This window comes from Haemaphysalis longicornis, unplaced genomic scaffold, assembly GCF_048455015.1.
Source record: "Haemaphysalis longicornis isolate Haplotype H1 unplaced genomic scaffold, Haemaphysalis longicornis Haplotype H1 scaffold_17, whole genome shotgun sequence".
Taxonomy (NCBI): domain Eukaryota; kingdom Metazoa; phylum Arthropoda; class Arachnida; order Ixodida; family Ixodidae; genus Haemaphysalis; species Haemaphysalis longicornis.
In genome coordinates this window covers 699,459-712,108 of record NW_027526276.1, presented here as the reverse complement: position 1 = coordinate 712,108, position 12,650 = coordinate 699,459, and the positions used below count along the sequence as shown (strand labels likewise).

At 48.0% G+C, this 12,650-nt stretch overlaps 1 pseudogene; it reads left to right on the top strand.

The window, feature by feature from the left end:
- Positions 1–11,357: 11,357 nt before the first annotated feature.
- On the top strand, positions 11,358–12,054 carry LOC144166423 (uncharacterized; annotated as a pseudogene).
- Positions 12,055–12,650: the final 596 nt, after the last annotated feature.

Genomic DNA, 12,650 nt, shown 5'->3' with positions numbered 1-12,650 from the left:
CCCCGCGGGAATGCTCTGCATTTCATCGTGCCCCTCACGAGGGGGATGTTTTTTCGGAATTTTGTTTCGCAGCGACGCGATTTCAGCGTTCATCCTCTTTTTTTTCTTTATTTCATCACTGCACTCTAAGAATAGGAGGGAGTATTTGAAGAGTTCAACAATCATTGTACTCGCGCGAGCGTTGCCGCAGTCACCTCGGAAGGGTTGCTTGGGGTACGATGCAATGTTCTTGCGTATTTATATAGTGTAGGGGGAGCGATGCGGACTACGGACGCCAACGCGGGTGACATCGTGAGTTACTGAAATGCTCTGCATTTAAAAAAACCAAAACAAAACCACGAAGTGTGAGCGCTGGTCAAATAGAACAGTGCAAGACCGGTCGGAATTCCTGCAGTGTCGTCCGCTCTGCTACCGTTTTTAACAGCAGAGCGGTTTAAGCATGTACTTCCATCGTCCATGGTTACCACACAAAAAAATATAAAAAATTCCACGCGCACACGGGCGTGTGCCTTGGTGGAAGAGCCCGGCGTCGGCCACGCCTACAAGTAGGGTTGCGCCAAGAGAGGAGCTTGCAAAAATACAAAGAAGAAATATCGAGCATACATGAGCGCTAGCGCCTCGTGAGCAGCGGCCGGATTCGTCCAGCTTGACTTTCGAGAACATTCAGCCCAGCGTTAGTGGACTGATCTGTGGCATGCTGTTCTCCCTCACAGTCTAGGTGCGTTCGAGCCTGAAGTGGGTAGCACAGACGCCTAATCGCGAAGCCGGTTGCCGCAGGCTCTAGCGCGTGCTAACGTGGTCCACTTTGGGGCAGGTGTGAAAGGCAGCGGAGAGAGCTATTCGGGCCTGCCAGTTATGTACAACTTTCAGCGGCAAGTTGGGGAATCCATGTGAGGTGCAACAGCCGAGTCCCCGACGACGGGAGAGTGGCCGCCATCTCTGCTGCTTCTCCAGCCACGCAGCAGTAGTGCAGGCTGCGCCAATTTTTTTACATTAAGAGCAAATACGTAGTGTCTGGAAAGGCCAGAAGATACCATTCTTTTTTGCAAAACGGGAGGTGCATACTATTCGCAAACAGTTTTCTCTTCTACATTGGTTATCATTATTTTAATTATTTTAAGGGGCCATGAAGACAAAATACAACATTGTTAAATTAAAAAAAAAACTAAGCTTCCCCCCCAGCTTTCAAATTATCTTCTACATTCCAGCCACGAAAGACGTTTTCTATCCAAAAAAGGATGAAGTATTGAAAACATCAAATTTGGCGCTGCAGTACGTTGTTGTGAGTAGGAGTGACGTAATATAAAGAAGCAATGAAAACATAATTTTCAGAGTACACGTTACCATCAAGTCATGTGCTGAAACGACACTAGAGGTCATAATAGAATTCGTCCATTCATTTTTCTTAGCGATGAATTAGTTGAGCGCCCACCGATTACACAAACACGATTTCATGACGTTCTGAAAAAAAGTTGTTTCGAAGTTGCCATACCGATCTCTTCGTCTCTCGATTACGATGGAGCGATATAAATGTAACGCGTTTTGCAAATAAAGCAGCAAGGTAAACAAAGACATGCGTATGAGGCCGTGACAACTAGTACAAGTTTAATTGAGTTAGGGGACAACGCGTATACTATCTCTAGCTACTAAAATAGAAAGTGCTCGCCAGGGCTTTTTATCTAGCTTTCATTCGGATTGGTGTGGTCATAAAGGCTGCGATTATTTATGGAATCCTCTGTTTCTTCACAGCCTCACGACAAGTATCATAGTTTTTGAAGTGTAGCACTCAGTGTTTGGCGTGGTTGCCTAAGTGAATAAAGAATAAAAAGCACTGTACGTTGCGAGTACGCAGCGCTATTTTACATAAAATGGTTAAATGGGTAACCAACGTAAAATAATGCGCTTGGTATGTGAATGTGGAAGATTTTCTCTGCGCCTGATTTACAATAATATGCAGCTGCCAATAGCGTGCACGAAAAAAATGCGATCACAAACGTTATCTTAGGATAACTTTTAATTGAGTTGCAAAAACACGGGTTGGGGGTACGTTGACATCGCGGTCAATAGGAATTGGAAAGTCAGCCATGAGCCTCTTCCGGGTGCTGCAATCGTCACTGGCTAATTTACTTAAATTGGTTATAGGAAAATGGTAGGGTGGTATGTTTACGTCGCAGCAAATTGGGAGCACGCGAACTGGCGATGAGGTCCTCATGGCGGCTGTCATCTTTATTTGCCGATCCCCTTGAGTGGTTATGTGAGGATTTTAGCGGGGTAAGAGATGGAAAATTGTCCGTGAGCCCGGGTTGGCTTCTATCTTTATAAGTGGACAATATACTTGAGGCGGTATGTTGTTAGGCCTGTATCCAGCCTTAAAGTTATTTAACATTAATGCTTAGAGAGAAAATGCATTTAATGGTAATAGCGAGGTTAGCCGAGCCATTTCGCTTAGCCTGCTACGCCATATCAATAAACAAACACATAAAGGTTTGTAAATAAATAAATAAATAAATAAATAAATAAATAAATAAATAAATAAATAAATAAATAAATAAAAACAAATAAAAAAATAATCAAAACAGGAGGTGATACGCACGAATTTTCAAACATACATCGAGTTTGCAGTGAAGTAAGTCCCAACACTTGGTCAAAGCCACTGCTTCGCAAGACCACCAACATAACTTTGGTAGCACGTATGGCATGGCGTGGGTCCGACCAAGGGCCCAAAACTTCCCTCAGTTCAAGGTTTGCGTGCTGTGGCATACACAAAAATGTAAGGAGAGCCTGCCTTGGCACTGTGAAGCTTGGAGAGATGCAGACGATATCTTCCGTTACATGGCATGTTTGACAGAGTGGTGAAGAGTCCTGCTGATTTTTGCAGAGGAAATACCGTGTGTATGCCCCATTTAGGCGTAGGCGGTGCAATATAGCTTCCTCACGCTTGCTGAGCCCAGGAGCCATGTTGAAGCTGCATTTAGGGTCGATGAGATTAAGAGGCGTGTGCTGTAGCCTTTTGTGATTCCAAATGCACCGCTGTGTTCTCTATGCAATAGAGGATGCAATGTTTGCCGCATCCCTTCTTGTAAGAAGAATGGGCGGCGGTGAAACAGGAAGGCTGTGGGCCGATAAGGCTGCATTATCATCTGCGACATTTCCGGCGACTCCGCAGTGAGCCAAAAGCCGCTGAAGTTCTGCGTTGTGCCGCGGTTGTGTTACTTGGAGGTGCAGATAATGTATCTTTCATGTCGTCTGATCTTACGGTAGTGATGCCAATTGACCAGAGCGGACGGGGAATCAGTGAAAAAGGCTCATTTAGTGGGTGGGTGCTTTACGATGGAGTCAAAAGCACCCCGCAGCCCAACGAGCTCTGTAGCCATCGTTGACGCCTTATAGCTGAGTTCAACAGCAATTGTGCTTCGCGACGTGGGAATCCAAATCCCAATCGCCGAAGAGGTACGCGTCACTGATCCATCTGTGTGCACATGCCTATAGGCTCTGTAGTTGGTATTAATGGGCTCCAAAGCAAAAATATTTCAGAGCTGGGGCCGGTATCTGTGCCCTTTGCTTGAAGCCAGGCACAGTGGTTGTGGTTTCGCATGGGAAGGAACATCCACGGTGGGTGGAGAAAAGAGACTGGAGACTGGTAATGTGAAGGTAGGACCTCTTGCACCCTGGAGACATAGACCGTTGCTAGTGTATGCCCACACTGTCAAGTCACAATGCGCCGTTGCGTTCGACATAGCTCCAGTGCCTGCAGAGTAGGAAACGGAAGACGTATACTTTTTTTTTAAATGCAGAGCATTTCAGTAACTCACGATGTCACCCGCGTTGGCGTCCGTAGTCCGCATCGCTCCCCCTACACTATATAAAAAAATAATACTCACCGGCGCCAGGTTTCGAACCAACGACTCTGCGGGCGGAACGCAAGGTACATGGTACTCTACCCACTGCACTACAATACCGACGTTACGAACACGCCTTATATCCTTGACTCATTCAACTGTCGGCCACAGGTGCGGCCTCTCCCCCGCGTCCTCCTCGCCTTCTCTCCGCTCCCAACGCCCTCTCTCGCCGCGTTGGATTCGCGCTGATCAACAGTCGGTTCGCGCGCAAGAACAGGTGGGGCGCTCGCATCGCGCTCTCTCGCCGCGGTCGGTACGCGCTTAAACCACATATGTCGTTTCGCGCGTTCTCCGGTCGCTAACATCTGTGGCGTGATCGTGACGTCAACATCACGCGTTCGTGTGGTGGCGCGATTTTGGCGCTATAACACTCTCTCGCGAGGGGCATTGGATTGGATTCGATTCGCTTGGATTGGCTTGGTTTGGATTTGGATTGGATTAAAGTGGATTGTGTTGGATTGTGTTGCATCATAGCCGCGCCACGTTGCGTCATAGCCGCGGCAGGGGGTTCACGGCACGTTTCACGTTTCACCAGCGACTTCATCGACAATGTGTACGCTGGAAGACAACAATTACAACAACAACCAATACGTAATCCATACGACTTGCACGCGCGCCCCCCGCGGGAATGCTCTGCATTTCATCGTGCCCCTCGCGAGGGGGATGTTTTTTTTACCCGCCGCGGTGGCTCAGTGGCTAAGGCGTTGCGCTGCTGAGCACAAGGTCGCGGGTTCGATTCCCAGCCGCGGCGGGCGCTTTTCTGATGGAGGCGAAAAGCAAAAACGCCCGTGTGTACGAGATTTCGGCGCACGATAAAGATCCCCAGGTGGTCAAAATTAATCTGGAGCCCTCCACTACGGCGCGCCTCATCGCCTGCGTTGCGTCGGCGCGTTAAACCCTAGAATCAATCAAGACGTATACTTTTTGTCACGGTTCCAACAGTAGAGGTGGTATTTGGAACCGCAAAACAGATTCATAGTATATTGGCCTGCAGGCCCTCTAGCCCTCTACAGTTCTCTTTGGAGAGTGTGGCCAATGCTCGGAGACCGTAATGGAGCGTCATTTAGCCTTAAAAAGGCGCTTACACAGCATCCACCAGCGCCGTTGGATAGCATACCAATGATGCGTGCAAACGATGTGAGCTTCTATTTTAAGCGGTGAACGTGTGGTGTCCATGTCGGATGAGGGTCACATGTGACACCAAGGACCCATACAAAAATATTGTATGGTCGGCTATAGAAAATCCTTTTTATGGTCGTCTTTAGCTATTTGGCCCAATAATCTTTAGACTTTTCTATGGCTGTCTTTAGCGATTCGTATCGCCATTCCTATGGGTGTCTTTAGCTTCATCTATAACCGGTTCTACGGCTGTCTTTAGCTATTCTTATCGACATTCCTATGGGTGTCTTTAGGTTCTTCTATAGCCGGTTGTACGGTTGTCTTTAGCTATTCGTATTGAAATCCCTATGGGTGTCTTTAGCTGCCTCTATAGCCGGTTCTATGGCTGTCTTAGGTCTTCTTTGGATATCACTATGGCTATAGAAGAATCTAAAGACATCCATAGGAATGTCGATAGGAATGGCTAAAGACAGCCATAGAAATGTCTAAAGATAATTGGGCCAAATAGCTAAAGACAACCATAAGAAGGTTTGTCAATAGCCGACCATACAATATTTTTGCATGAGGAACGTGTGGCGATCGACGTATGGTATTGGTACGCCGGGGGCCGTTAAATGGTACTTCGATACATCCCGTTTACTGAAAGCCACTGCGGTGCACTTGACGGGTGAACCACGAACCAAGTAACCAAAAAATCATGGTACGTAAAGCTTCAGGTTTTGGTTTGAACTCGGTTGACATCAAAGCCTATGTTAAGTTTGGTTTACGTCGGGCGACAGTATTCCGCATTCGCAGCCAGTGGGGGCGGCAGGCAGGCGCATAACCTGTTCGCAACCAAGACGAACGTTAGGAGACACACACCTGTGTTTGTTGTAAATCCTTTTTCGCATTTTCATGGCTGACAATGGGTATTTCAGTGACAGGGTGTGGCCACGGGGAGCTGGTGACAACTCTTTTTTTGCTTACCGAGCCCAGTACGCGTAAGTGATGACCAGGCAATAAAACACTGAGTCGTTTGGCCCGGTATTATTAATCGTTTCTAAGGGGGTGGTTGGGTTAATATTCATAAACATGTCTAATAGCTTATTCATCTATTCCTGTTAAAAGGCCTTTGCCTTGTTAAAGTGTACAAACAGGCGCAGATCGAATTTGCCTGAGTATTTTTTTTCCAAAAGCTCTCCCCTCTGATTAAGTCGGTTCTAAACGCCGCTGTAGCTCTCCCTGCAGTTGGTACCATGCGTAAAGAGGAAAAAAACATAGCAGGTTACCGGAGAGGGTTGCCCGTAACGGCAAACATATACACGTTGCCCCAGCTATCACGCACAAAATTTTAACAAAAGCAATAGAGTTACTCGAACAAAGCCTAGTTCATAATGTTTTCACTAAAGTGGGGAAGCGGCCTGTAATTTTCTCGCTTTTTAATTATTATTCATTGCCATTAATTATCTAACTCGCGATGCGCTGTCCCAATCATCAAAATGTCATTGAGGCGCTTGTAGGTACCGACGAAAGGTATCTAACTGCGTATTTTTTCATATTTCGCGGTTTTTTTTATCAGTATAAATAAATGAGCACCCAATTTGTTCGTCGCAGAAAATACCGCACTTAGACGCCCCTCGTGGGTACCTACAAATGCCTCATTGACCTTTTAATAATTAGAAGAGCATTTCATGAGTTCGATAATAATTACAATTAATAATTGTATATGAAAAAAAATCTCGCGCCAATCCACACCGTGAATGTGGTTGGAAAGCAAAGCTGTAAACGGCACCCATAACGATTACTCATGCGATGTCACTTAAAATCACTCACATCGCTCTACAAATAGTAAAACCAGAGAGAAGTGAAATCCACTTAACCACACTATTTATTACTTCAAAGAGGTATTCTTGGTAAAGTTAAATCAATGCATGATGCATGAACGGTGTTTGGTTGAGTTGTATTGGTGTAGAGAGAGTGGAAACTTTTTTTTATAAAATAAAGTAAGCTCCAACCCGGTGTTAGACGATCTGACTTCTCCGTCTCTGCGCCGCGGACGGGGGCGACGAGACTTGCGGCTGAGAAGGAGGAGGAAGAAATACTTCTGTTAAGATTTCTGAACGGCCCAGAGTGCAGACTTGGGAAGTGATTCCTTCTTCTGTGGGGCCCATATGCAGTCCGTGCGGCCTGTGTTCTGTCCACCCGCTGATGCTGGGTAGGTAGAGAGGGCCTGAACAGCAGCATCTCCCATTGCTCTTGTTGGGTAGTTGACGGAAAGAGAAGAGGGTGCTCAGGGCTAAAGTCGCACACCCCGATTACGGGGCGGAGTATTCCTACTTCTGAGAAAAATTTACATTCAGCGTCGTAGCTATTCGGATGCATTACGTGAAGACGCGTAGGCTGTGGGAAGGAGCCCGGATTGTATGAGCCGTAGGGTAGTTTGTTGTTCTCTGGAAAGCTCAGGGTAAGGCGAAGGTACGGTCTGTCTCAGAAGGCGATAATGCTGGGTTATCTCTCTGGACGTGACAAGCGGGTGACTGTCCTCGTGCACCTCCATAGCACGGGAGGTAAAAGCGCAGGCTTGTTGGGTGGGCGTATTTGTTGCCCTACATTGAAGCGTGAGGTGGTGTCCAGATGAGCTAAATGGAACCGTTTGGGGAGTGGTTTTTTAGCACGCACAGTGCAGGTCAGGACACCCAACCCGACTGGTAATTCCAGTAGGCTTGCTGTGAATGGGTGACTACCCTCCGAACCCCTGGTTGAGTGAGAGCCAAGGTGATGGCTGCCTCTTCTGCTGCCGTCATTTGTTGGGTCCTAAGCGAGGTACACGCACGGAGGTTGGTTCTGGAGGTAGCCACGATGATGGCGTGTTGCTGCCTTCGATGTTAGGAGAAGTCTGTGTAGATAACTGCATGAGCCCCACCGAGGGTGGTGTTTATAGCTTGAGCCCGTGCTTTTCGTTGACCCTCGTCATGTGAGGGGTTCATATTTCTAAGCAAAGGGAGCATCTTTAGTTTTAGTCGCCAAGAGTCTGGGAGTACGTCAAGCGGAGTGACATTCTGGGCTGCCCAGCCAATCTGGTGAAGCATGCGGTTACCCACCGCAGTTCTGAGTCGGACCTTCTGGTTAGAAAGATGGCCTTCTATCAGCTCTTCCACCGTGTTGTAGAGCCCGTGCTAAGCAGCCTCAGTGTAGACGCACTCATGAGAAGACCAATGGCCTGCTCAACCGCCTTTCTAATCATTATATAAAGCATCTCTATGATTTCCTCGACGAGAAGAAGATAGGGGTTTGTCGTAAGTAACTCTCGAGAGGACAAAAGCTTCAATTAATCGAAAGGTACCGGATCCTTTAGGGTTCGCTTCTTGGTGGCAACTCGTCTGATCACGTGTATGATTAGATTAATGCTGTTTTTGAGGCGGTGCAAGGAGACGTCACTCTTGGTGTTGGCCTGGAAATGTAGGACCAGGATCTTGATGCTGGGGTTTGGAGTGATGGCCTGGTCATCAAGGATTATTGGAATGTATTCCTTGATTTGGCGTGAGGGCGGACGACAAGGAGCTGTGATTTTTTACGTGAACGCTGGAGGCCACAGGGTTTAGCACATTGGCGTACTAGAAGTGAGATGCCATGCATTGGTGTGAGCTTCCTTTAATTTTTGTAACTCTTAGGACATGAGCAAGGTGCGCACAGGGCCCCTAGACGGGTGTGAGTGGTCGTGTGACGCTTTCACGTGGCATTCAGCGAGAAGGCAGGGGGTAAACCCGTAGATGTGCTTGGTGAGTACACCATTTGTCTTCCCGTGTTGGCGTGGGCTCGTAGCTGAATCGGTAAGACAACGGGCTCTCGCTTTGTGAGTCTATTAGTTCCAGGTTCGATTCCCGGCGGTGCCAGTAAATTCTTTTATTTGTTCGCTGGAGTTTTCTGGTGACACCAACGGTCGCGAAAGAACCCTTGGGGGGTAGAGGTAGAAAGCTTTGCTTTAAAACTTACTGGCTGATACTTCACTATCCTGTAAACATTATGCGCCAGGTTTCTCGGAGTAACGCCATTGCTCATTTTAAAACTCTTGCCTCATGATAGCTGGGACAACCTTTCTATGAACTACTACAATCCTTGTAAATGTGTTGACCATATACTCACGGTCACGTCCAGTAGAATTCATAAAATTGTATCCCTCCCCAGGAACCTCCTCGAAAAACGAGAAATTCATAAATGACCTATGTCTGAAAAAGAAAAAAAAACTGTGGATTATTAAACAATCCGCCTTGCGTAAGCGGTCACTTAGCGGCTCTCCTTAGCGTTTTCTGCTCAAATTGAAGAGTGAGCCGGGGCCGAATTTGAAAAAAACTACGGGTGGCGCTTTTGAACTACGCGTTACTGTCATGTAAATGCTTGTATGGTTTGGTTGGGGACTCGTGTGGGGGGCAGCAAAAGAGAGAAAATCAAGCGGGGCGTCCCAGAAAGACCAGCTGCACCGTTAGCAAAGCGGCTTGAAGAACGACGCGCCGCGGCCCTCCGCACGACTCCACAACCAAACTATACATACATTTACATGTCATTACCGCGTAGTTTAAAAGTGGCACTCGCAGTTTTAAAAAATTCGACCACAGGTTTATGCACCGCGGCGCTATATGTCATTTGGTGAAATTACCCCAATACCAGCAAGAAGCTGTTGCAACCGTAAGACGTGTTGCTGGGCGAGTTGGTTCATATTACAGAAATAAGATTCAGCGCGACGAAAGACACGTACGGTGAAAAGAACGGGATCGGCGCAAACTCGCAACTGGATTTTTATTGAAAAGACGGCATGCACATATACATTCGGCAAAATCACACGTGTGCTAAAAAATTTAACAGGCACCAGGTGAGGGCACACATCAACAAACATCAAGAAAATGATCAAGGAATGCACACTCTTTTGCGTAGATTACCAGTGATTGCCCGCTCACGCAGTTATCTTTTTTTCGCTTGGTATGGAAGGCTTCCGCTACTTCCCGTGCCATGACGTCCCGACTTCGTTTCGAAATTTTTATTTTGCCGAATTCGGGTACATAGTGACATTCCTTGCCGTGGGACGGCAAGTGTGATCCCGTCCCATTTTTTATAGAGGGGGCGTGCTCTCGTAGGCGCTCATTCACACATCGACCAGTTTGGCCGATGTATACTTTGCCACAATCCAATGGTATCTTGATGCACAACACCTTCAATGCAGTTAACAAAAGTTTTAGCATGCTTCTTATCGCTAGTTTTGGGACATTTCCTTGTTCGCGCGCATAGTGTGCAAAGTTTAAGCGGTGCTGAAAAGACAACCGGGACCTTATACCTCATGGCGACCTTCTTTAGATTATGTGCGACTCGGTGCGCGTCAGGTATAACTTCAAGGCGTGCTTTTTTGTGCAAATGCTCTGCGTGAGCGCTTTTCAGGGCAATTTTTGTTTTGCGAAGCAAATTCACAGACATGCAAGTGAGCATCGATATTATGGTCATCTCATGCCCAAAGCGTTTTTCTATTGCATGCTCACATGATTTGTAGAACGAAGATTGGACAGCTACTATAGCTCGCTTTACCGTCATGGAGTGTGCAGAATCGTAAGGCAGCAGTTTTTTGGCAGTTCGGGGTGAATATTCCCAACAAAGGTGGTGGTCAAAAAGGTTAAGCTTAATATTTAACAACTGGATATTACGGTAAAGGGGTAGGTCATGAGTGAAAGTTAAACCTTTCCCATTCTGAATAAAAAAGTCGAAAGTTTCGAGTTAGCGCCCATCCCGTCCTTTTCACCGTCCTGTCTTTCGTTACGCTAAATCTTAATTCTGTATGCTGTTGCAAGTCTAGGTTAACAGTCAACATGGGGTCTGTCATTTGTGAGCACCAGCCTATGCCATAATCACTAGCTAATCACTAGTGCCACCTCCAGTGGCATCACGCCGACGCAGCTCCAGGCCTTGTCTGTGCCTTCTTTTGTTCCCGCTGCTGGCGGGGTCAGTCGTGTTCTATGTGCAAATAAACGCATTCGTTTCAATAAGTCTGATTTGCCTCGCCATGCCTATTCAACGCCCCCGCCTTCGCGCCCAGCTCACATATCTGGCGCAGTCGACGCCCAAGCCTCTGTGCAGCTACGCAAGTATGCCAACGCGACAACTGAGCCTGCCATCGTCGTTCCACAGCCGGTGCGCCATTTTGTATTCCTCTCCCGAACGTTTCGCGCCGTTCGCTTTCTCGCCTCTTTGTGCGCGTCTGCATGTGCTTGCTGGCAGACGCGCCAGCAAGATTGTGTTGTGTGTGTGACCGCCTGCATGCAGCCGGCTCGACAAAATACCACGCCCGGAATTGTGTGCGAGCGCCTCGACCCAGTGACAATGTGGCGCTTAGGCATCTACCTCATACGGGAAGAATTGTAACCGTGACAACTGGGCACCACCGGTTCCTAAGCGAACCTCATTCAGCTACTCGAAGCCGACATTGACTTTGACGCTAGACCCAGCCACGGTGAAGAGTCTTGCCTTGCTGCTCCAGCAGCTACCTCTCCCTGCAACGACAGTGACGACACTGCCCGACCTGTCATCTTCCATACCGTAGTCTGACGGTTCGCACAGCCACAGCGTCAACATAGGTCTTGACGACGTGCAACCAATGCAAGAGGTTTCTTCGTGGGACGACGCCACCACACGCCTGATCGCTGCTAGCAAGCTCAAAAGTACGGCGCGAAACTGGAATCTCGCGTTCGGTAACCAATACGCGACTTGGGCCACCTGGAGTGAAGCTAAGGACACATTTTCCAGAGAATTGACCCACATCGAGTGGCAAGAACAGGTTATGAGGGTATCCCAGGCACCGGGCGAAACTTCGCACCAGTATGCATTTTCTAAGCTGAGGATCACTGAGCGTCGCTCCGTTAGACTCTCTGATGCCTAAAAGATCGATTACCTGCTGCAGGGTTTACGCGAACAACACATCTGCGCCGCCATAGTAGCCCATGGGCCAGCCACGGTAGTTGATTTTATCGCCACCTGCACTAGGCTCTACAAGATGCGCAACGTCTACATGCCAATATAATCCCGTCGCCAATTGCCAGTTTTTTGAAGCCGCCGACGCAACCATTTCATGCCTCTAAGCCTGTGGAGCGTCAGCAGCCTCACCCAGAACCATCGCCACTATCGCTTTTTCGAGGTTCACCAAGAGCGCGCATTTCAGAGCTGCCCACCGATCAGCAAGAATCCGCTTATGCAGCTTTTTCGGCACAGTAGGGCGCCCCTGCTTTTCGTCGCGGCCAAGACGTGTCTGAAGCCGTCTGCTACCAATGTCATTCCTTAGGCCATCTCGCTTCCAAATGCCATATACGCCCCAGCCGCTTGCCACTCGCAGTATTATCAGCACCTCCAACCACGCCCAAGACAGAGCTTGCTCCATTTACACTTCATGGCTCGCAGCAGCAGTACCTCTTCTTCAATGCAACTGTCTTGAGAGTCAGTAAGTGCGAAGTGTTTCCTTCCCCGCGATCCAAAGTGACGCTGATATCTAAAGCCTCTATCCCACAAGCATGGCCATCCCGTGGACTGAGCCCGCTCTTGCTGTGGTCGGAGATGGTACAGTGCTTCCTGTGGTGCTGTATATTTAAAGGTATCCATTTGGCCCAGTCATAGGAGCTGTTG